Source organism: Arvicanthis niloticus, chromosome 12, assembly GCF_011762505.2.
Source record: "Arvicanthis niloticus isolate mArvNil1 chromosome 12, mArvNil1.pat.X, whole genome shotgun sequence".
Lineage (NCBI taxonomy): Eukaryota > Metazoa > Chordata > Mammalia > Rodentia > Muridae > Arvicanthis > Arvicanthis niloticus.
Window position 1 is genome coordinate 63,622,867 of NC_047669.1, and position 23,344 is coordinate 63,646,210.

The 23,344-nt window shown below is 33.3% G+C and overlaps 1 protein-coding gene across 3 annotated transcripts in view; it reads left to right on the forward strand.

Annotated features, from left to right (window-relative positions):
- Ncam2 (neural cell adhesion molecule 2) overlaps nt 1-23,344 on the forward strand; it is a 409,037-nt gene that overhangs the window by 181,101 nt on the left and 204,592 nt on the right. The window lies entirely within an intron of this gene.

Here is a 23,344-nt window from a genome sequence, read left to right on the forward strand (position 1 = left end):
GCAATAGAGACTTACCATAAAATTCTGGAACGAGACCAAGAGCATGGTATATATAAGGTGGTAATATATGGTGTCTTTGGAAACACACAGGCCAACAACTCCAGAAGAGGTAGCTCAGTTCTGTCATTGGAGTAATTTCTGTTTGACTGTGGTATTTAACAGAAGCAGTATCATTCCATTTTATGATAACTCATTCTTGATTCTTGTTTGTGTTTGTGTGTGCATGCGTGTGTGTGTTCGCACAAATGCATATGCTACCAAGACTCAATGGAGAAAACATTAGTCCTGTTCATTTCTGATGAATTCTTTAACATATACCTTCTTTAGTAGGCCACATGTTTGAAAGAAAAAACAGCAAATTAAATCATTCTTTTGGGTAGAGAATATAAGAGTTAAGGGTTTCATCTGAAAAGAGTCACTTCATCGTTTTTATAAACAAGTATGTTTTGTAAAATTATTAAAATTATTTTTAAAATTTTTAAATTTTTGTAAAATTATCTAACTTATCTGTTGTTCAGATCATTAGAAATCAGATTTACTCTTATATATCTTTAGTATAAATGTTACACAAAACTATTATAATATTGGAAAATTCTCTAGACATGTTTATTTGAAATTCCACACAGATGAAATAGTTATTAATATTCTAATTTTAAAATGAATAATCTAATATTGAGAATCAAATTTAGTATGAAATATTGTATTTTGAGAATTTAAGTCTACCATGTATTATAAAATGCCATTTATTTGAAAAAGAAAATGTGAATAGAATGTGCTTTAAAATAATGGCTTATAATGAAGCCACAATTAATCAACATTTAGAAGTGTTCACAATGTATTTGTTCTGTATTCTACTTTTGTGTTTGTTTTTTAAAATAACCAATAACTCTCACATTTTTCTGTTACTGTATTATGTTAAGATTTTAGGTTGACTTTAATCTTGTTTATAAAACCTAAAATTTGGTGATCCTATGTCTATCTTATATATTTATTTCTCCTCCATTATGTGCTTTTATTAGACCATGAACTTTAAGGCTGAAACAGGAAGATATTAAAATACTCTCTTCAACTGCAATGCACTCTGTTCATAAAAGTTCAAATACCACTGTGTGATAGCTGCCTCTCTTTCATCTATTTTTCCTCGTTCTCATCTCACAATGATGAAAGATAACAGTTCATCTCTGTAAATTGTTTTGCTGTCAGGAGGGTGCTTAGTCATAATCTATTTTTTTAAAACAATTTTGTCAAAATTGAACCCTGGTGCTCTCCTAAAATGTCCCTACATGATGTTAAAAACAGGAAATTGGATAATAACGACAGCCATCCAAACAGTTTTTTGCATTTGGGTTATAGCGAGAGGACATAAATAGTGAACATACTGAATATACTGAAGTGTTGGTTCAGTAACTACTGTGTAGAAAATTGAGCCCCATAGACAGCGTGCCATCTTCCATCTTCTCCTGTTGATGTGATGGAATGTCTCAAACAGCTAGAGGTATGAGACAGGTACTGTTTTGAAATATGTTATATCCTTACTTTAATGCATCCTTGATAATAAAATTGGACATTCTCACAATGTTACCTAGGAATTAAGGATCTCAAGACAACTACCAAGGAGTATTAATCATTGTAAAAACCTAGATGTTATATATTGATTGGTATCAGAAAACTTTTAAAGTGCAACGCAAAAATTACCCAGCGGCCTAACTTTTGAAGCTATAGAGCTGATTTAGTAGAAAAGGGGGTAGTAAATTTAGCAGAACTTTCCATAAAACAGATATGAGCACAGAACATCTAAACTATTGCCTAATAAATTGAATGAGTATAGAATTTATATGGCAGTTCCCCATTTTATAATTTAATGGGGAAAGTCCTGACAAAAATTACAGGAATATATGTATCATTATTTTATAGTTCTTGGGAAAGCCATATGAAATATGAACTTTGGGAGAAAGTAACAAGATAAAATTAAATGTGTCAAAAGATGGCTTATTCAAACAAAATTTTATTCTAGAACATTAATGAATATTATTGTGGAGTATTGCTCTGTACTTCAAAGTCTCCAAAGAAGCTAGCATGGTTTAATCTTAAAAATAACTAAAGAATGAAAATGTAAAAGACAGTGTATTTAAGACATTATATTGTTGCAAACTTGAAAAATGTTATCAGTTGTGTTAAATAACATCAAATATTTGATTTTCGGTGTAGTAATGGGAAGACAATCTTTTAATGTTATTAAAATGTCTTTTGCTGTTTTGCATCTTTTGAGACAGGACCTCTGTATGTAGATAAAACTGTCCATGGACTTGCTAAGTGTGGCTAATTCATCTGTATTGGAATCATAGGTCAGTGCCACCATGTCAACTAAAGTCACCATAATGTATCAATTTTCTATTAAATGGCTTAGATATCATTATATCGATGTTATTTATATGGTTACCATTTTTACAGAAATTCTTTAAATCTACTCTGTTCTATGTTTCATAATTATCAATTAACAATGCAAAATGCCATTAGAAAATGAATCTCAGGTCCTCCTTGTAGGAAAATCAGTTTTCGTCAGATATACAATATTAACTTTTATGAATACTGAAACCACATGATGCATGAACCACTGAATATGCATTCTATAAGTTATACATGTATAATTGATTATTTTTATTCAGGCTTTGTTCTCCACTTGAAATTAATATAATCTTTAGGATGATGCTTGATTGTTAGAATCATGAGAAGCTTTTACATGTTTATAATATTTGAAACCACAATTGATTAATGACTTGTGAAGAACAAATGCAGTTACTGTAATAAAAATATAATAACTCAAAATCACATCAGTACATAATGTCTTAGCTGTTCATTTTAGTGTCCCATGCTTGTGGAATCATACAATATCAACAGCTAGCTTTTCTCAGTAGTTGGAATATTGTTCATGTGTGACTTCATGTCTGTGATAAAAGTGAAAGTTAGCTTTCTTTTTAATGAAGGAGTTGTATGTTGACTAGAAACACAACTAGTGATTGTTAGGACAAATAAATATTTTTTGAATATGGATAGTTTGTAATAGTATTAGTTTTGTATACACAAGTATAGATTACTTACATGATGTTTAACATACGTTGTATGGTAAGAAAAATTTAAAAATTGCACTGTTCACAATCTAAATGGTATAATTTCAAAATCATTTCAATTTATAATAGTTATCTTTCATCAGTTTGAGTATGCTGTGTTCTATGAATGTGTGGACAACGTGTGATCCACACCTAAAATGCTGATGAACTCTTCTGTAATCTTTGTCTATATGTTTATTGCCACTTGGAAACTTGAAAACTGACATTCTCTTGGGTTGTCTGTGATTTCAGCAAAACTCTCTGTCTTTGTTAATTTTCTATGGCTGTAATAAAACAGCATTGTCAAGGCAACTTATAAAAAGAGTGTTTATTTGGGGCTCACAATTTCAGAGGGTGACTATATGATCATCATGGTGAGGAAAATGGCCTCAGACAGGCAGGGAATTTGACCAACAGCTGAGAGACTACAACCAAATCAACAAACAATGGTTGAAGGTTTGCTAATTGGTAATGATAGATGACAGAGAATTCTGAAACCATAAAGCCTGCCTTTAGTGGCAAACCTCCTCCAGAATGTTCAAATATTCTGAAATAATCCTATCAATTGGGGATTAGCAATTGAAATATATGAATCCATGGGGCCATTCTCATTCAAACCACTACAATAGCAATGTTTTTAGCTTTTCTTTCAGAAAAAAAATATTGAGTAAGATGTTTGTCCTGGAATATTGACTAATTTTCTAATTCATTGGTAATTTTTGTTTGTTTTGTATTTTTTATCATTTCTATGGAGAGTGAGAAGTCATTTTTTTTCCTCTATAGCTTTTTTCCAGATTTCTGTACTTTTGCCACACCATCTTTTTTAATTTTTTGTTTAATAAGTACAGAAAATACAATGGGTTTAAGTCATATGACTCACCCTGATAACCTGTCCAACTCTCCCAATAATGTTGACTTTCTGTACATGGATGTGATGTATCATATGCTGGAGCTTGAGCAATGTAGCATAGACAAAACCAATGAAGAAAACTGATTCTCCTTCCCACAGTGACAGCAGCTGTGAATACTTAACATCTTAGAGGATGAACCTTCTTTGAGCCTCAGCCTCTACATGTTAAAGTGTTGATCATCTTAATCTTGTACAGGTTTTGTGCCAGCCAACGCAGCCGCGCTATGAGTCAGGGAGCGCAAACCTCTGCAAAAATCAAAAGGCACTAATTTTCAGCTCTCTTTCTGACCTGTGACATTCCTCAGGATTATGGGTTTTTCAAAATAGAGGATGGAAAAGGTATATATACACATGCCATTTAGAGCTAATCATTCCACAGTCATTTAGTCTCTGCACTCTGACCTGTGGAGGGATGCCTTACAACCTGGTTCTCTTCATAAACCTTGGGACATATGTAGCAGATAGCTGCCTTGCCTGGCCTCCATGGGAGAGGATGTGCTTACTCCTCAAGAGACTTGATACATCAGAAATGGGGAATACTCAGTTGGGGGTTCTGACATCTTAGAGGTAACAAGGAGGGGTAATGACTCTTCAAAGAAGGATCTGGAGGGTGGGGAGAATTTTGGATGGCAAGAAAGGAAAGAAAGAAGGAAGGAAGGAAGGAAGGAAGGAAGGAAGGAAGGAAGGAAGGAAGGAAGGAAGGAGAGAGGGAGGGAAAAGGAAGGGAAAGGATGGGGGGAAAGGAAGGAAAGAAAGAGAAGTTTCTCTGCTGAGAGGTAAAGGTTGACCTGGTATGTGGGAAAAAATTAATAAGAATAAAACCTGAATGCTATCAATTTACCCTCCATCTCTCTTTGTTTTTCATTATCATTTATGTAATCCCCAGACAAATTCACATCACCGTGATCATACATGAAACCAGAATCGATTCACCCTTTGTTACAGTTTTAAAGTCTGTTTCCCTCTGTACTGTACAAAGCTCCCCTTTTACTTTCTGAGCAGTTGACTGTACCCAATCTGAACTTCATAATGACCTTTCCAAGAATGCAATTTCATTTTTATCACTTTAAAGTCGATAAAATCTTTGTAATAGTTCATTAGAATAAATGAAAAACAGTCTCAGCTTAACATGTTATTTTATATTTATGTGGAATTTTCATCAAATTAGCTCAGGAGTGTTGTGTGACATTATACTTGGAGAACCATGGACACTTGTCTACTCAGTGCAGATGTGAAACCAACGAAAAGCCAAAGGAGAAGCCCAAACTAGTAAACAATGACTAATATTGGAGTCAATTGGAGATTTGGTGAGGGATTACTTATTAGAGTGGAATGGCTCAAAGACAGATCCATTACCAAACCCCACACCAGCAGGGTTTATGGCTCATACACTTGGAGCCATGAACCTCACTATATACCTCATTGGCAGGTAGCTGAACATAATAAAGAGTTATTTGGGTGGTAGTGGTTGTTTTGTTTCTTGTTCGCTTTTCAGATTGCACATTTTGTCTGAGTATAGATCAGGTAGGTTTTTTTTTTTTTCCAAAAAGTGTCTTTCAACATTCCTTACTGCATATATATATATATATATATATATATATATATATATATATATATGGCAAAAAATATCTAGTGAATCTATTCTGTTTCAGAAGTTTCTGGAACTTTTGAGTGTCTGCTTTCTGAGCTAAGGAATCTTAGCTTCCTTACAGCATGGAAGGCTTCACCTTCCATTAGAAATTTAAAGAGCTTCCTTTAAAAATGGTATGTTATGTATCAGGTGAAATTGCTATACACACTGGTGACTTCAAATGAACTTTTAAAAAGTTTTCTGTAGTAGAAACTAAAATAAAAAATATTATTTATTTCCAGTTTGTAGACTAGTACTGAGTACATTTGCATTTGAAAATGACTTAATATTTGTCAATACAATAAGGCTTTGGATAAAATTAACATGCAAATATCTAGAAACTGTATAACCAAACATTGAAGATAGGAAATTTATACAAATATAACAAAAATTTTATGATATATATATAATATATATAAAATATATATTACATATATTATATAAAATATATATTACATATATTATATATATTATAAAATTTTTGATATATATATATATATATATATATATATATATATATATATATATATGCCTAACTTTTGCTTGCCTTCAGTAAAGAAATCAGAAGCAAGAAGTTAAAATAATTTTAGACATTTTACTTATACTTACATTAAGAAATTTTCTGGCTTAGATACGAGACCACAGCTGGAAGGATTTCAAAAATGTTTACCAAAGATGAGATTGTTCTCTCATTGCATGAGCTGGACTCTGGGGATGAGCAAATTGGAGAAAGCAGGCTGAACAACACCGTTTCTCTGACTCTGCTTCTTGACCGTAGATAAGATGTGAACATTGTTTCAGGATCCTGGCTGCCACAGAACTGCAGGGATGGAAATGGAGAGGAGCCTGAGGAAAAGGAGATCCAATGGCAGGCCCAAAGTGGGATCCAGTTCAAGGGGAGGCCCCAAAGCCTGACACTATTACTGAAGCTATGGAATGTTCACAAAAAGGGACCTATCATGATTGCCCTTCCAAAAGACCTAACAAGCCGCTGAAAGAGTCAGATGTAGCTATTTGCACCCAAGCAATGATCAGAAGCGACTGACCCCTGCCGTTGAATCAGGAAAACGCAGGAAGACGCTGAGGAGGAGGGCTATCCTGTAGGAGGACCAGCAGTCTCAATTAATCTGGAATCCCGAGATCTATCAGACACTTGACCACCAACCAGGCATCATACACCAGCTGATATGAGACCACCAACACATATAGAGCAGAGGACTTCCTGGTCTGGGTTCAGTCAGAGAAGATGCACCTAACCCTTAAGAGACTGGAGGCCCCAGGGAATTTAGAAATCTGGTGGGGTGGGAGGTGAAGGGGTTTCGACATTCTGGTGAATAAGGGGGAGAGGGGAGGAAGTAGGGGATGTGGAACAATCGGAGGGTGGACCGGGAGGAGATTAAAATTTGGAACAAAAATAAATAAATAAATAAACAAACACAAAAACATGAAAGAAGAAGAAATTTATATACAGTGGTCATTGTTGAATAACATATACAGTCGGTATTTTTAAAAAATGTGTTGATTTTTCAGTGGTACCATAGCAACAAGTGGTCCTAAAGAGACTTAAGATCATAGCAAAACCTCTCAGGAGTCTGACAGCCTGTGAAGAAAGACAAACACTAAAACATACACAAAGCAAATGAGTTTAATGGCGTAAAGTGTAAACATGATGTGACTGTAGAAAAGTAAAACATAACCTAGTCTCGAGGCATTTGTACGACTTCTATAAAAATACATAGAAGTTAGGTCCTTAGCATTTAAATATAAATTCAGAATGATATTTTATTTTTAAAGAACTTGAATTGATTTGTTTTTGTATTCTTATATATATTTTTTCATAAAATAGTCTTACAAAAAGGAGGCTGATTTTGAATTTCATACTAAATTTATTTAGTGGTGACATTTCTCATTTGCACATTATCTAGGGTATGAATCATATGTGTACATCTCTTCTGTGAATTTATGACTTCTTGACCTGAACTTTCCTAGAAGTTAATGAGAGTCTGGATTAGCAGGAACTTTGAGGTATACTGACACCTTTGATCCCATGGTCATTACTTTTTGGGAAATATTTAACCAATCTCTCATTAATGGTACAGCTATGATGTGAATTTATATGAATAAATATGTATCACAGGGATTTTTCTCCAATTTAAATAGCCATTTGTGATAAGTTAAATTCAGCTAAGTGTGTGTAACTGTATGTATCTGTATGAGTGTACATATTTTGTATGTCTATTTTGGCATGGGTATCTTGGTGTTTATTCGTGTATCCCAGTGTGCGTGTGTGCTCATTTCTGTGTATGAGTGTATATGTATGCGAGTTTGCATGTGTGCATGTGTATGTATATGAGTCTATATGTTTGTGTATATATGCATGTATATATGTATATGCAAATGCAAGTGTGTGTATGTATGTATGTATTTATGTATGCACACATAAATTGAATATGAAAGCCAGTTTTCTGGAATAACTTCTTTCCTTTCACCATATACGTCCTGTGTTCAAACTCAGGTCACCAGGTTGGACAGTAAATGCCCTCAGTATCTGAACTATTTGCTAATCCCTTTTATTATAGTTTATATGTAAATTTTTTATTTGATATTAGATAGCATAAGTTATATAAAAGAACTATGGTACTACTTATGTTCATTGTAGTAATTTCACTAATCACCTATCCTCTCAATTCTCAATGAGCTTCCAATTACTCTGAAAAAGAATGAGAAAATTAATTAAGAAGAAAGCCAATGTGGCTTACATGCTCAGAAAATTTAGCCACAGTTTTAGTCAAGTTACTTGACTCTATTGCTTTAATTTTGTGTCGAGGTATAAACTTATGTTAGAGACAAAAGGAGTAGACCCAAGTAGGTCACCTCATTTAACCTAAAAAGTGAGAAAAGTGAGAGGTGGATGAACTAGAGTCCCAGGATCATGATCATGGAAGCGTGCCCTTTCACCTAACTTTTGCCCACTACGCCTTGCACATTAACATTTTCCCCACTTTCTGTTTGTGCCATAGGCATGTTGCTAGGAATTCAACAGATGCCTTTCAGAGAGTTCTAATTATGTTTACTTACATTAGAATGTAACATAATAACACAATTGTTAAACATAAGCACTGTATTATACAGTCAATGGACACAATTACATAGAATAAACAGAAGAATAAGGTCCCTGGGTACTCAAGTCTCTCGAGGGTTAGGTGGGCTTTCTCCCACTGAGGCCTGATGAGGCAGTCCTCTCAAACTATTCCACAAAATAGAAACAGAAGGAACACTACCCAATTCGTTCCGTGAATCCACAATTACTCTGATACCTAAATTACACAAATATCCAACAAAGAAAGAGAAATTCAAACCAATTTTGCTTATGAATATCAATGAAAAAAACTCAATAAAATTCTCACAAACTGAATCCAAGAACACATCAAAATGATCATTCACCATAATCAAGTAGGCTTCATCTCAGAATTTCAGGGATGGTTCATTATGTGGAAATCCATCAAAGTAATCCACTATATAAACAAACTCAAAGAAAAAAAATCACAAGAACATCTTGTTAGATTCTGAAAAATCCTTTGACAAAATACGACACCCATTCATGTTAAAAGTATTAGAGAGATAAAAAATACAACATCCAAATATAAACATAATAAAAGCAGTATACAGCAAGGCCACAGCCAATATCAAATTAAATGAAGACATACCTGAAGCAATCCCACTAAAATCAGGAGCAAGACAAGGATGCCCACTTTCTCCCTACTTATTAAATATAATACTTTAAAGACAACAAAAGAAGACCAAGGGGATAAAATTTGGCAAAAAAGAAGTCAAGTTATCACTCACTATTGGCAGATGATATGATAGTATACATAAGTGACCCCAGAAATTCTGCCAGAGAACATCTACATTTTATAAACAACTTCAGCAAAGTGGCTGGATATAAAATTAACTCAAACAAATCGATAGCCTTCTTTTATACAAATGATAAAAAGGCTGAGAAAGAAAATAGTGAAACAACATCTTTCACAATAGTAACAAATGATATAAAATATCTTAGGGTAACTAACCAAACAAGGGAAAGAACTGTATGACAGGAACTTCACGTCTCTCAGGAAATAAATTGAATGAGACCTCAGAAACTGGGGAGAGAAGATATAATTTGTTAAAAAAAATATTATATTTGAAATTACTGTCATTAATAATGAATCAAAGTGTGTGTAAGGAAACTCATAGCATAGCACTAAATTCACAGGTTTAGTCAGTGTCCTTAGCAGGACTGAAGGAGATCATGCTTTTGTGTGCACATATTTTACAATGAAGCTTACAATTACGCTTTCCCTATCTCAGCATCTCTGAAGCAACAGACGCTTAAACACTAGCAGTACATACAGTTGGAATTTTATTATAGGTTTATGACAGTTAGGGAGATGATTCAGTTTAGCATAATTTATTGATCACATTTAATCTCAATCTTTTTCATTTGTTTAAATTCTGGGCCAAATCTCTTAACCTTGGAAGGTCTCTATAATTTATCTCTCTATTCTGGCTTTGTTTGCTTTCAGCATCATTGGTTGCCGTACAATGTTTAATCCTCCTAGTAGAGGCATATTCTTGGCAGTTCTCAGAAGACGGAACAGAAAGAATACAGCTATATTAGGCATGACTGCTAATTCCACAATGTTTTTTATTAATCAGCTTTCTCATTTAATTACTGTTTATCCTTGCTGAGAAGACCAAGAAGCCACTAGCCATGTGCAGCTAGCTCTGTGGTACTGAGACTTTCAAGGTTTCACATCATGTCCTTTGAGGAACGTTTTACTTTACTACTTTCTATAATTATATTTAGCACTGGATAAGGCAGGTCCTAAAACTGTGGCAGATGTGAGCATTTCATTGATGGTGAGGACATTGTTATGAACGGTGTGCCAACTATGTATTCTCCTGCCATTTCAAAATTCTCCATTTCTGAATGAGTTAGAACTTGGACATCCAAGTTTCTTACAATTGCTTTGTTTTTTACCCAAAAGTTAACATCAAGAATAAGTATAATATTTCTCTCTTTCATCCATGGGGAAAAAAAAGATCTATTAGCTATCTGAATGCAACTTTCAAATTAATTATTCCTTAAGAAATTTGATATGTTTTATGTTTTGAGGCTCTTTACATAAAGTAGGCTGGTGATGAACTAATTGAGATATACCTGCCTCTGCCTCTCTAATTCTGCGATTAAAGGAGTATGCCTTCATATGTGACTGAAAAGGAATTTTAATCCAGCAACGTGACTACTCTGGCTGGAATACAAACATCCTCTTAGTACATAATTTTAATCAAAAACAGTGTATGTTAGTGTATTTTGCAGAAGGAAGCAGCCATCTTTGAAAATGGCTAATTGTGGGGAAGACAAAGTGATTCATCAGAGAAAGATTTGACATGAGTCAGAGATAGTATAGAAACAACTCTCTTCCTCTTTAACTCTCTCTCTCTCTCTCTCTCTCTCTCTCTCTCTCTCTCTCTCTCTCTCTCTCTCTCACACACACACACACACACACACACACACACACCAGACAGGAAAGATAGAGCATTTCAGTTGAGTGCAGTGCTATGGTGTTGAGTCTATCCCTGAGTTCTGTGTTCATGCATGCAGTCAAAGCCAGAGAATAAGGAGGATTTAGAAGATTAGAACAAATTACCACAGTGTGAGGCCAAGCAGGGAAGCAGTCAGAAGCTGAGAAAAGTTAATTTCAATCATAAAGCTAGGAGACAAGTTTGGGACAGAACATTTACATTAGGAAAATAAAAAAGATATGTTTTATTAAATATAAATTCAATTTCCATACAGTTATATACTTTAATCGGTAGTATTAATGAAAAATGATACTCTTCATATGATACACTATATCATTTAGAGGGCTTTCCCTGAAAAATTACATATAGTATTACTTAGACATGCAAAAATATAATAGGAATACTGAAAAAATAAAATCAGAAAATTTATTTGTATAATTCATCTAAATATATGTTATAGTCAATGAGGAACCCTTTAATTCTTATATACAAACTCAGTGAATAGATGTCAATGCTTCAGGTTTTGGCCCTGAACTCCTGTGCCTGATATGACTGACAGGAATCAGAGTGCAGATAAACAAATACAAGAAATTGGGAGGTCTTAATTGTGGGGTGCTTTTAATAGAAGGTGGAGGGTAAAGAATAGAGGAAGGTAGACTTGATCAAAATGATTTTATAAAATTAAAATATTCTCAAATGCTACATTTTAATATACTCCAATTTCCATAATAATTTTTTTAAAGTTAAAATATATTTAAGAGCATACTTGTAGAGGTACATGCCTTTAATCCCTGCACTCAGACAGGATTATCACCATGAATTTAATGAAATCCAGTTACATAGTTTATTCCAAGCTATTCAGGGCTACAGAATGAAACTACTTTTCTAAAAAATGCATTTACTAGGGTTCTAGAAAGTTTTCAGGTCTTGCTCATTCTATCATATGCTATCATATGCTTTCTGAGTTTAAGGAAGATTATATATATATATATATATATATATATATATATATATATATATAATATATTCAATATATATATTCAATATATATTATATTGAATTATATATATTGAATATATTATATATATACATATATATTATATCTAATATATATATTAGATAAATTGAAGCCATCCACTACCTATTGCCACCATTTTCTTTTCACTCTATCTTTCTGTATATTCCCAGAACTTTGGGAAAAGATGTGATACTGACCTCTTATTTAGGGCTGAGCAATGTTTTCTGCATGTTGAGTGAGTTAGGGTTCTGAGTTATTTGTCAACTACTGCAAAAAGAAGAATCTACTCCGGTGAGAACCAAAAGAATTACTGAGCAATAAAACTTTAGGAGACATTATCTACTGAGCAGAACATTACTGTGAGGTATTTCCTTAGGGCCTATGGCACATCTAACCATAGAATGTTAGCCACTTTAACAAAGTTAGGTATGGGTCTATGTCACAGTATGACATAAATCCAATTCAAAAGTGATTAGTTACCCCAAGAATATCTATGGCATTATTGTACCAGTGATTGTATTTTGACAAACAGCTTGTCATTGTAGCTCACTTGGTGAGACTAACTATGACATTTGGGCTCTGGTATGATCCTAGTAACCTCCCATACCATGAAAGCTAACCAAACAAGGATGAAGTTTCCAGTCCAGGACTCAGCTGAGTTCTCTGTATTTAGAGTCAAGTGTTTGGTATCTTCAACACTAGAGCTTTGCTATCAAGCTGTGAATGTTAACCAAAAATGTCAACAGCCTGTAATATTTTGACTATATGAAGATCATCAGCCAGAAACTCAGATATATGAAGTCACAGGCGAATTTATAATCATTAAAATTTCAGCTGTGAGTTTCAAATTGTGTTTATACATAATTAAGAAGAATAAGCTAATTCTTTCTTTTTCTACATTTTAGGATCCCTATTTTTTAAAATTAAGCCTCGAGAAAACAATTTTTAAAGAGGGTAAACTACAGCAATAGCAGAAAAATGTATTTTTTTAGTCCTTTAAGATTATACTATTTTATGAAGTACTGCAATAAGATGGAGACTTTCTCCCCACACAATCATCTGAGAGTTCAGATAGTTGTTTGTTTTAATTTCAGAGGGTTTCTCAATGGCAGGTCTTCAAATATGTATTAAAATAATGATAAAGGCTTCAATCACTCAGCACAATCTCCTTAGAGTCATTCCCCTTAGTGGGTCATTACAGCAGATAATGGAAGCATTTGTAATCTCTGGATACAATTGGGCTAAATGAAATTAGATTCTCAATTTCCTTCATATGAGAATATTTCATAATGGTGCCAGCATTTATTGAGCAATAAACTGAGAGGTTGACATTGTATTAAAGAGACAGAGACAGAGGGTGATCTCATCCCCTTTAACACTGACTCTAGAAGGTTTATTCTTTACATTAAATATTTATACAAACTGTAAATTCATATATGGGCCAACCAATGTTGAAAGAGTTGCGGAATAAGGCATTATTCCTCAACTTTATTATTCCTCAATTTTATTCTGTGATATTCTCATGTGAAATGACATAAACTCACAGGCAATGGGAGAAAATCCTGGGTGGCAAAGAGTGAGCAAGACTCTCAATTTTGTATCAAACGTGAGGCAAGTGGCATTTTTATAGCAGTTGAGGCATTTATAGAGTTGAGGCATTTGAAAAGTATATTAAAGACATATAGAAGGATATAGAAAATGCCTGTCCATTCAACCATTTTCAAGCAGGAATCTATAGAAGAATTTTTTTTTAAATACAACCCATAGGAAGAATAACAATATAAACTAACAGGGTCACCCAGAGCTCCCAGGGACTAAACCACCAGACAAAGAGTACACATGGAGGGACCCATAGCTCCAGCCTCATATGTAGCAGAGGATGGCCTTATAGGACATCAATGGGAGGAGGGCTCTTGGTGTTGTGAAGGCTCAATGCCCCAGTGTAGGGAAATACCAGTGCAAGAGGACAGGAGTGGGTGGGTGGGAAAAAACATCATACAAGCAGGGTGAGAGAGGATGGAATAGGGAGTTTCCAGAGGGGAAACAGGAAAAAGGGATAACATTCGAAATGCAAATAAATAAAATATCCAATAAAAATGAAAAAAATTAACACAATGTAATTGCTTAATGAAGAAACAGCAGTAAGCCAGCATATTATCCATAATCTCTACAAATGACAGAAAATTGCAAACCTTTCCATATATGACTAAATGCCCTTGATTCATGCTGTCACGTTTTTGGAGATCAACCCAAAATAATGGCAGTAGCCTATAATATATGTATATATATATATGTGAGGAATTCTAACAAAACACGTCATTTGATTATCCAATAACAAATTATTAGTCCTGAAAACCTACATATAAGTAACATGCTGAGTGAGTTGTATGTATGTGTGTGTATGTGTATGTGCATGTGTGTGTAACATGATAGTTTGCATGTATATAACCTAAATAATAATGTATATAGTTTAAATAATAATAATAAATGTATATAAAAGTTAAATGCATGCATATAAAATACCTATTATATGTAAATAATATATAAATAAATAAATAAATAAAATATAAATGTATTTAGCAAGCATTTATGCAAAAAAGTGGTCATAACATTGAAAGAGATTATTAGTGGTTTTGGAATGAGAAAAGGCAATGATGTATTTATAATATCAAAAATAAAAATAAAATGTTAAAAAGTTATGACTTGATGTCAGGAACCTATGATGCACTTTCTTTTATGCCGAATTCAAAAACAACATGAGTAGATTTGCCTATGAACATGTATGTGAAATTTGACTGTGGAGAGTATACATACCCAAGGTTTCTTTAATAAAGATGAATTTCTTACAATATGAATCCTAAGAAATTCCAAGCTTTTGAAAGTGGTAAATTTTAACTGTCAGTAGGCATAAATCTATTTAGAAATGACACTTTATCTGAAAAGTGAGGCTAATATAAAACTTTTTTTAGATTTACAAAAACCATCCTGAGACAAGCTATGCAGACCTATGTTTTAACACCTAATGATTTTAGCTAGTTTATTAAAGTAATGAGAAAGTCCTTTTCACAGGAAGTGAATTCGCATGTCATTGAATTACTTAACTCATTGGCTTATGTTCAATATACATACTACTGAATTCCATAAGGTCAAACTCATAGTGTACAAGGTTTTTGATGGGATCTGACCCATGTGCACACTCCCATTCATCTCTATTAAATGTGTTGTTAATATGTCATTTACAGATCTTCTTTTTATCACCTATGTGATTTAATTTGAATCTTAAAATAGTTATTCTGAAGATATATTGAATGCTTATCTCATCATAAACTAAACATGCTCAAAATAAATATTTTAACATAACTGTAAATGGCAAAATCAATCTTATTCAAGAATATGTGAGTTTCATTATGTTTTCAGTGAATGATAATTTGTTTGGGTATACTTAAATTAGTACTTAAAGTGAGATTCAGCTACCCTGTAATTTATAAAAAAATTATTTTTATCCCTTGAGAAGCTTTCTAGTGAATGAAATGAGTAACCATATAATCATATTGTTTATAATAGCCAGTTCTACTTCTGAGCAAACTCAACTTGCTGTGTAATTACAGCATTAAGTATATAAGCAGATATATATAAATGCACATTCAAGACTATTGCATTCCTCAGACCTCCTACATACAATTTGTCATATAGCCTCAGAATTAATAACATTATCTTGGAGGCAATATCTTTCTGCTCTTATATATCACTACAAAGACAACAGACTGTCAATAACTTCTCTATTTCATTTCTTCCTTTGTCACCTTTTTTCTTGTTGTCTTCCTCTAATGATGCCTCAATCTTTTCTTTCAGTTAATACTAAATTATCATGATTTTCATTCACTGTTATCATTACTACATCTTGATTTAAAAATGAAAAAAGATAAGGAAATCCAGACAGCATCCCCTTTCTCTTTCTTCACCAAATCCATCTCATTCACTTAGTATTTTTAAAATCAGAGTTAAAACTGACCCTAAACGTGTGTAGCTAGTGAGAAGACATATGCACAAAGATAAAAAATGGGAGAGAAGAGACAATTATGTGTCTGTATTTGTGACTAAGAAGAATACAAGGATGTGTGTGTGTGTGTGTGTGCATGTCCATTCATATAAATGATATTCCATTGATGTGCACAATCTCTAATGCAACAAAACAGTATTGTTTTCCTTCTTAAATTATAAATTCTCCTGCTGAGTTTAATTGACTTGATGACCATATGTTTAGCTCTTCTCTGGTCCTTTCTTAGGCAATAAAATTACAAAAGTGAACCGCATTGTCAATTTCAAGTTGTGCTGTTTCTCTCTGTAGAATGTGCTAAATTGCTAGTAGTCTTTCATCATGTGAAAATTCATTACTGAAGGGTTGAGTTCATCTTTTCTCTTAATAATCTCTGAGTGTTCTGCAAAATGTTTCTTGGCTCATGGAGCAGACTATTACGCTTAAAAGTCCTTGCTCGGTTATGACGAAAGCGAGTGAGATTTATAACTTTCTTTACTTCTCAACGTTCTTTCCTCTTAAATTAGAAATGTCATACTGATAATAAACATACACTTTATCTCAAATGATTGCATTTAGCTCATTGGTAAAAATTAAAGGATCCTAGAATAAGTGTCCAGAAATCTGCTGACAGAAAATCAGAAAATCATCTTGAAGTTCAGATAATGATAATTTATAGGGAAAAAAAAAAAACCTCACTTTCCATTGCTCAACATTTTAGCTTTTTTTTTGGGGGGGGGGGGGTTGAGACAGGGTTTCTCCGTGTAGCCCTGGCTGTCCTGGAACTCACTCTCTAAACCAGGCTGGCCTCGAACTCAGAAATCCGCCTGCCTCTGCCTCCCAAGTGCTGGGATTAAAGGCGTGCGCCACCACTGCCCGGTTTAGCTTTGTTTTTTAATTTATTTTGTAATGAATCGTAATACAAGTTGTAACAAACAAGACTGATATCTATAATTAGAAAGAATGTCAGTGAATGCGTGTTTGATGAAATATTCTCAATAGATGCTAATATTCAGATACATTCCAAATATTTCCCAAAGTTCTAACGTTTGGATGTGTCTTACAGACAGATAATGTGTAAACTCAGTATAGTAACATTTTGTTTCCTGATAAGTTTTATTGAATAGTGATCTGCCTTACAATAAATGACTTACCAAAATCAAGAAAATCACGTTTCTTCTTAAGAAGATAAATACCAATAATAGGCTTAAATTTGAATTTGGCCTTTTTATTTTATTACTATAGAGTGTCACTTCTTAACATTGTTTACACTAAGTATGCTGTTTAAGCAAAAGCCATGAGTATCATTTAATTTTTTTATTATTTTAATTTGTTCTTTCTCCTAGTATATTAGAAAACATTATAAAATGCCACAAAATTTAGAATAATTGAGTATTTTAAATAAATATTACTATAGCAATGGATTTCATATTGTATATTATTCTACTCAAGAACAGTGCCATTTAGTGTCCTGGTATTTGAAACATTTCAAGAGCCCCTACTCCAAATGCCCTTTTTTGCTGTTTGATAATGTGCAGTAATAGGTCCAGATAAACTAATTTGTGCCTAAGTGATAGCTAATACATCTTCCTCTCAGGTAGCATTTAACTTGATTAAAATGGACAGGTCAACATAAGGCATTTCAGGTGGGAATTTCAAGGACTGTTGAAAGCTAAGTGGGCAAAACAAAGCTTATACAGAAAAAAAAAAAAAAAAAAGCCCATGGGGAGTCACCAGGATTGTCACTACCTGCTATAAAAATGCCACTTGCCTCACGTTTGATACAAAATTGAGAGTCTTGCTCACTCTTTGCCACCCAGGATTTTCTCCCATTGCCTGTGAGTTTATGTCATTTCACGTGAGAATATCACAGAATAAAATTTTGTTCAATTTCTCACATAATAGATTTGTATACCACGTGGGTTTCTGAGGTGTGCAGCTAAGGAAAAAGCATTTGCAAGTGTAAAAGCAAGACCAACACCCTCCTGATTTATCATTTATGATAAAAAATATGCAAACAAATCACAATTATATCCAATGTTCAAGTCAGTAACTGCACCACCAACCAAAGAATATATATACGGATAGGTCCATGGCTTCAGCTACATATGTAGCAGAGGATGGCCTTATATGAAGTAAATAAGTGGGGAGGCCCTTATTCTAGAAAGGTGAGGAGGGAGAGGGTGGGTGGGTGGTGGAGCACTCTTTTAGAGACAATGAGGAGAGAGTATGGGATGGGGGATTTGCAGAGGGGAGACTGCAAAGAGGGACAATATTTGAAATGTAAATAAATAAAATAACCAATAAAAAAACCCTGAAACGTAATGTCTAAAATTAGTGGAGATACAATAACTGGGATAGACTTATCAGAACACACTTACATTCATTTCTGAAACAGTTGTAAGCAAATTAAAAAAAAAAAAACACTTCATTAGCTATACTACATTCATCTAGTACTATTTTATAAGCTTTAATGAAAAATTTCAAATCAAAACAGGTGATTACCTCTTAGTATACACTGTATGCTATTTGTTGATGTTATAAGGAAACTACAGAGTGCATGTGAATAATGATTTAATAAATTTGTGCTCTCTCTCTCTCAGTGCTGTGTTGTTTATGAAAGACAGTTTTGATTGTAGATTTTCTTTTGTATGAAAACACACTTGGTATATGCGTATGTTTTCATTGGTTATGAAATAACATGCCCTCAGTAGTGAAAAAGCAAATTAAACTTAACTGTATGGTTCATTTTAACACCTGGCTCATCTATTCACCCTCTGGAGGACAGGATTAAATGTGCTGTGATTTACTTTTCCTCTTGATTACATGTCATTAGAAGTACTTAAGTACTCTCCTGTGCAATACTCATAAGCGTAGAATTATTCCTAATATGATAACTTCACCTATTAATGAATAAGATTATTCTAGATTTACATATATGATATAGTGTCTTATAAAAATATAATACACTATGCCCTAGCCCTTGTAACTGTGTTTCTCTCAACTTTTGTCAGACAATCTTCTTGCAGGGATAATGCTCAATATAGAGCTCCAGGAGCAGACAGATCTCTGTTTGTTCTAGGGAAGTCTGGTCTACATTGAGTACAATTCAGTCATACAACATAATAAAACACTGTCTAAAATAAACAAATAAGCCAGCATTACAGAGAAACAAACAACAAACAAAAGAAAAGAAAACCTAGTAATTCATAACTCATCAAAGTGCTGACATTCAGCTCTGTGAGTCTTTAGTTAGAGACTATAATAGTACATGTATATCACATGTAACCATATTCACTTAAAAGCCCAGTAAATGTTGCAGAAATGGGCGAAAAAAATGCAAGGGCCTGAGGAAAGGGCTTGGAAATAGTGTTCTGAAATTCTGACCTCTGCATATGATGTGTCTCTTGCACATCTGAACTGAGAACAGATGTGTGTACCTGAACAAAACCTGAACGTTATCTATCCTAGACTCCCTCTGCCTCTATAATACTTGGAGAAGGGTTTGTGTTGTGGCATCTACTGAAGTCAATTAGACAATATGACTGGTAGCTGATTAATTTCAATGTTCCTCACAGTACTCAGTATTTTAATCGGCAGATATTCAATAGTTTTAATGTCTTCAGATTTGTATTTCCAGCATTTATACATTGAATCTTAATCACCAACATTATTAACTTATAAGTAAGAGATGTGATTCTATGCCAGAAAATTATTAAAACACAGTATTTCCAATTCTGACCTCACAAATAAATATCCATGTTAGACCCTGACTCCATTTAACAGTTGACCTAGATTTCCAAGGCAGTATTACCTGTGGTTATTACCTCAGTATTTGGTGTCAGACACTAGTAAACTATCTGTGGCTACATCTGTGAATATAGAAATTTCAAAATAAAAAAGGTATATAAATTACTTGACCCTGATAGGAAGTCCAAGTCAACAGAGAATGTAAAGATTTATCCATTGACAAACAAACAAACAAACAAACAAAAAACAGCAAATGCAAATATGAGAGTTCCATTGCTTAGCAAGAAAAAGGAGGCCCAATCTCCACTTAATTTTTATTGTTGTCTCTTTTATTTATTTGTACTTGCCTTAAGTAGGATCAGACACTGCACTAACCTACTCATAATTCACAGTTAATGAGAGAAATTTTCAAAGTTGAAATTAATCAAGTAATTACTTTGCACTAGAATATGTGCAATTTTTTATATTTTAGTTAGAATTATTTTTAAGCTATCATAATTCTATTGTCTTAAACAGAATGCCATTATTTTAGAAGGACACATTTGTCACATTTGTCATTTGTTTTTTGGGATTATAATAGTCCTAGGTAATATTTGATTAGTCCTTGATACTATAAAATTTTGTCTTATCATTGGTATCTGTTATTTCTACACAGAACATGATAGTTTAGTGAAGCTTGTCTTTTGAGTCACTCTGAAGCATGCCTATATTTGAGTTTGTTATTCATTTATGTGTTCCAATTCTTTAAAATCTTTGCTTCCCTAGTACTTAGTCTTACTGTGTTGATTAAGTATGCTTTCATCCTACTAAGTTCCTAAGCTGTTTTTTCTTGTTTCTGTATGTCTATCACCATGTCTAAGGGTAGGCCACCTGCAACTTACTTTAGTCCAACTCATCCTTAACTAAGTAGAATGGCTGATGATATGATGGGGTACATTTGGGAAGTAATTTACTGCTAAAGAGATATCCAAGTGTTTTGAAGCATGTTCTTTTCCTTACCCACATCTCTCCTACCACTGAAAACCTCTTAATCTATAACAATTTGCTTCTCATACCTTCCTAACTTCTTTTGCTATAATGTGCACTTGTCATTCAGGTCTCATCATCTGTATTTTTGTTTGCTTGTTTGTTTTACCCTCGGGTAAGCTAACTTTGTAAGACACTATGTAGTGTGTCATACACAGAGCTATAAATAAGCATGACTTATATTCTCAGGCATAGACAGATGTACTTTACTTCCATCAGACTGCAGGAATTAGGATTGAGAATCAAAGACTAATGGAGTTCGTCAGTGATTTTCTCTTTGCATAGAATATAGGTTCTTTTAGATATTTCTCTCAAATAGACTTCAGTTATAACCAACAAAATAGAAATGAAGTACTTTTAATTGATCTCAATATAGATGCATATCTCTGTCTATGCATATCCTTAAAGCAAATTATACATATTGTGATGAGGAGCAAACTAGGGTAAATAAAATGAAGACAGAGACTGTGAATTACTAATATAAGAAGGATATCACTTGTTCTTTATGATTTAGTAGAAGTCAATTATTTTTCCTCGATGCAATTCTGTGTGGTAAACTGCTCGCATATTTGTGTCATTCCTATAGTTTGTTTTGGATGGTGTCTTGCTATAAAGACTCAGTAACTCTCCTGTTATTGAAACTTGTAAGAACAGCAGTGATATCTTTGTTGTTAAGTCTCCTGTTATCATCGTCAAATAAGAGATGTGTGGAGACAGAAAGTTTGGCTTAAAAATATGTTATTTGAAATGTGGTGTTCTGAAATGTGCATCCTCTGTAACTATGAGATAGCTTTGCCTCAATAACTTTGGAAAAGTGCATCTTCAGTAACTATGTCATAGTAGATCCTCAGGAACTATGACAAAATGTAACCTCAAGGATGATGGGATAGTGCATTTCAATAACTATGGGATAGTCTCATCTCAGGAACTATGGGAAAGTGAACCCTCAGTAATAGTGGGATAGTGTATTTATTTCAGTAATTATGATATGGTATATCCTCAGTAACTATGATATGGTATATCATTAGTAACTATGGCATGGTGTATCCTCAGAAACTATGGGGTGGTGTATCTTCAGTAACCATGGGATAGTGTATCCTCAGTAACTATGTGGTAGTCCATCCTCAGTAACTGTGTGGTAGAAAGAAAACACCATTTCCTACTAAAAATTCAAAATTGCTTCTGGAACCTAAAATATCTAAAACTCATTAGAAATATCAGAGATTGTATTTCTCAGAGGATAAGACATGATAATAATATCCTATTCTTTAAAATAATTAATTTTAGTTACAGCTAGTTGTTCTATAAAAAGTTATTTTTTGTGAATGTTATTCATGTATGTGGTACGTTGTGACCTTATCCAGCCCTTACTGACCAGTTCAACTTTTCATACACTACTCCTCTACACACCCTCTGTAAATTTCTTATTTTAAAGAGATGGGCACAATCACACGGTATGATGGCCACAGATCCTTGCTTATGTAAGCTTTCAGAAACCAAGACGCTTTGTACTCTTGTTCTTGGATTTTTAGTCTGCTTTGTTCAGACTCTTAAACTGGTTCTGCAGTAAATACCAAAGAGTATTTTCAAGACTTATGTTATTGATGCAGTTTAACTGTTGTATGTATAGTGTATAAATCAGCCAATATTGTTCATATATTGCACGTTTGTATAAGTGATTGAGTTTATTTAATTAAAATGTAGATTAAATAAAAACTCTTATATTTATTTATTTATTTAGTTAGTTAGTTAGTTATTTTGGTTTTTGTTTGTTTTGGCTTCTATTCAGTTCACTATGTGTCCTATGGAATCTTCACACACAATACAACTCAGACCAAGAAACATTATTATTTTTGAACTGGAAATTACACACACATACACAGACAAACATACATATATATACACATATACATATATATGCATATATATATATATATATATATATATATATATATATACCAATTCCAGTTCAGTATCCTGCTAATAGAATCTCTTTTTAAATTAAACAAAGAGTTTTAAATTTGCCTCTGGTCATGACCTTACAGCACCTTGAGTTTCATCTGAGTACAGCATTAAATGTTGAGATTTAATATTGCATCATTTATGAGATATTAACTGTTAATTGAACACAGAATTAAATGTTTTATAGCATAATAAATAGAATTACCATATGTAATAGTTCTAATGTAATTTTAAAATATTTCATATAATTTGTGAAAATGTTTGTGCACATGTATGCCTTCTACATCAGGGTTCCCATTGAGTATATAAGAGAGCATTGAATAGCACCCTGAAGCTA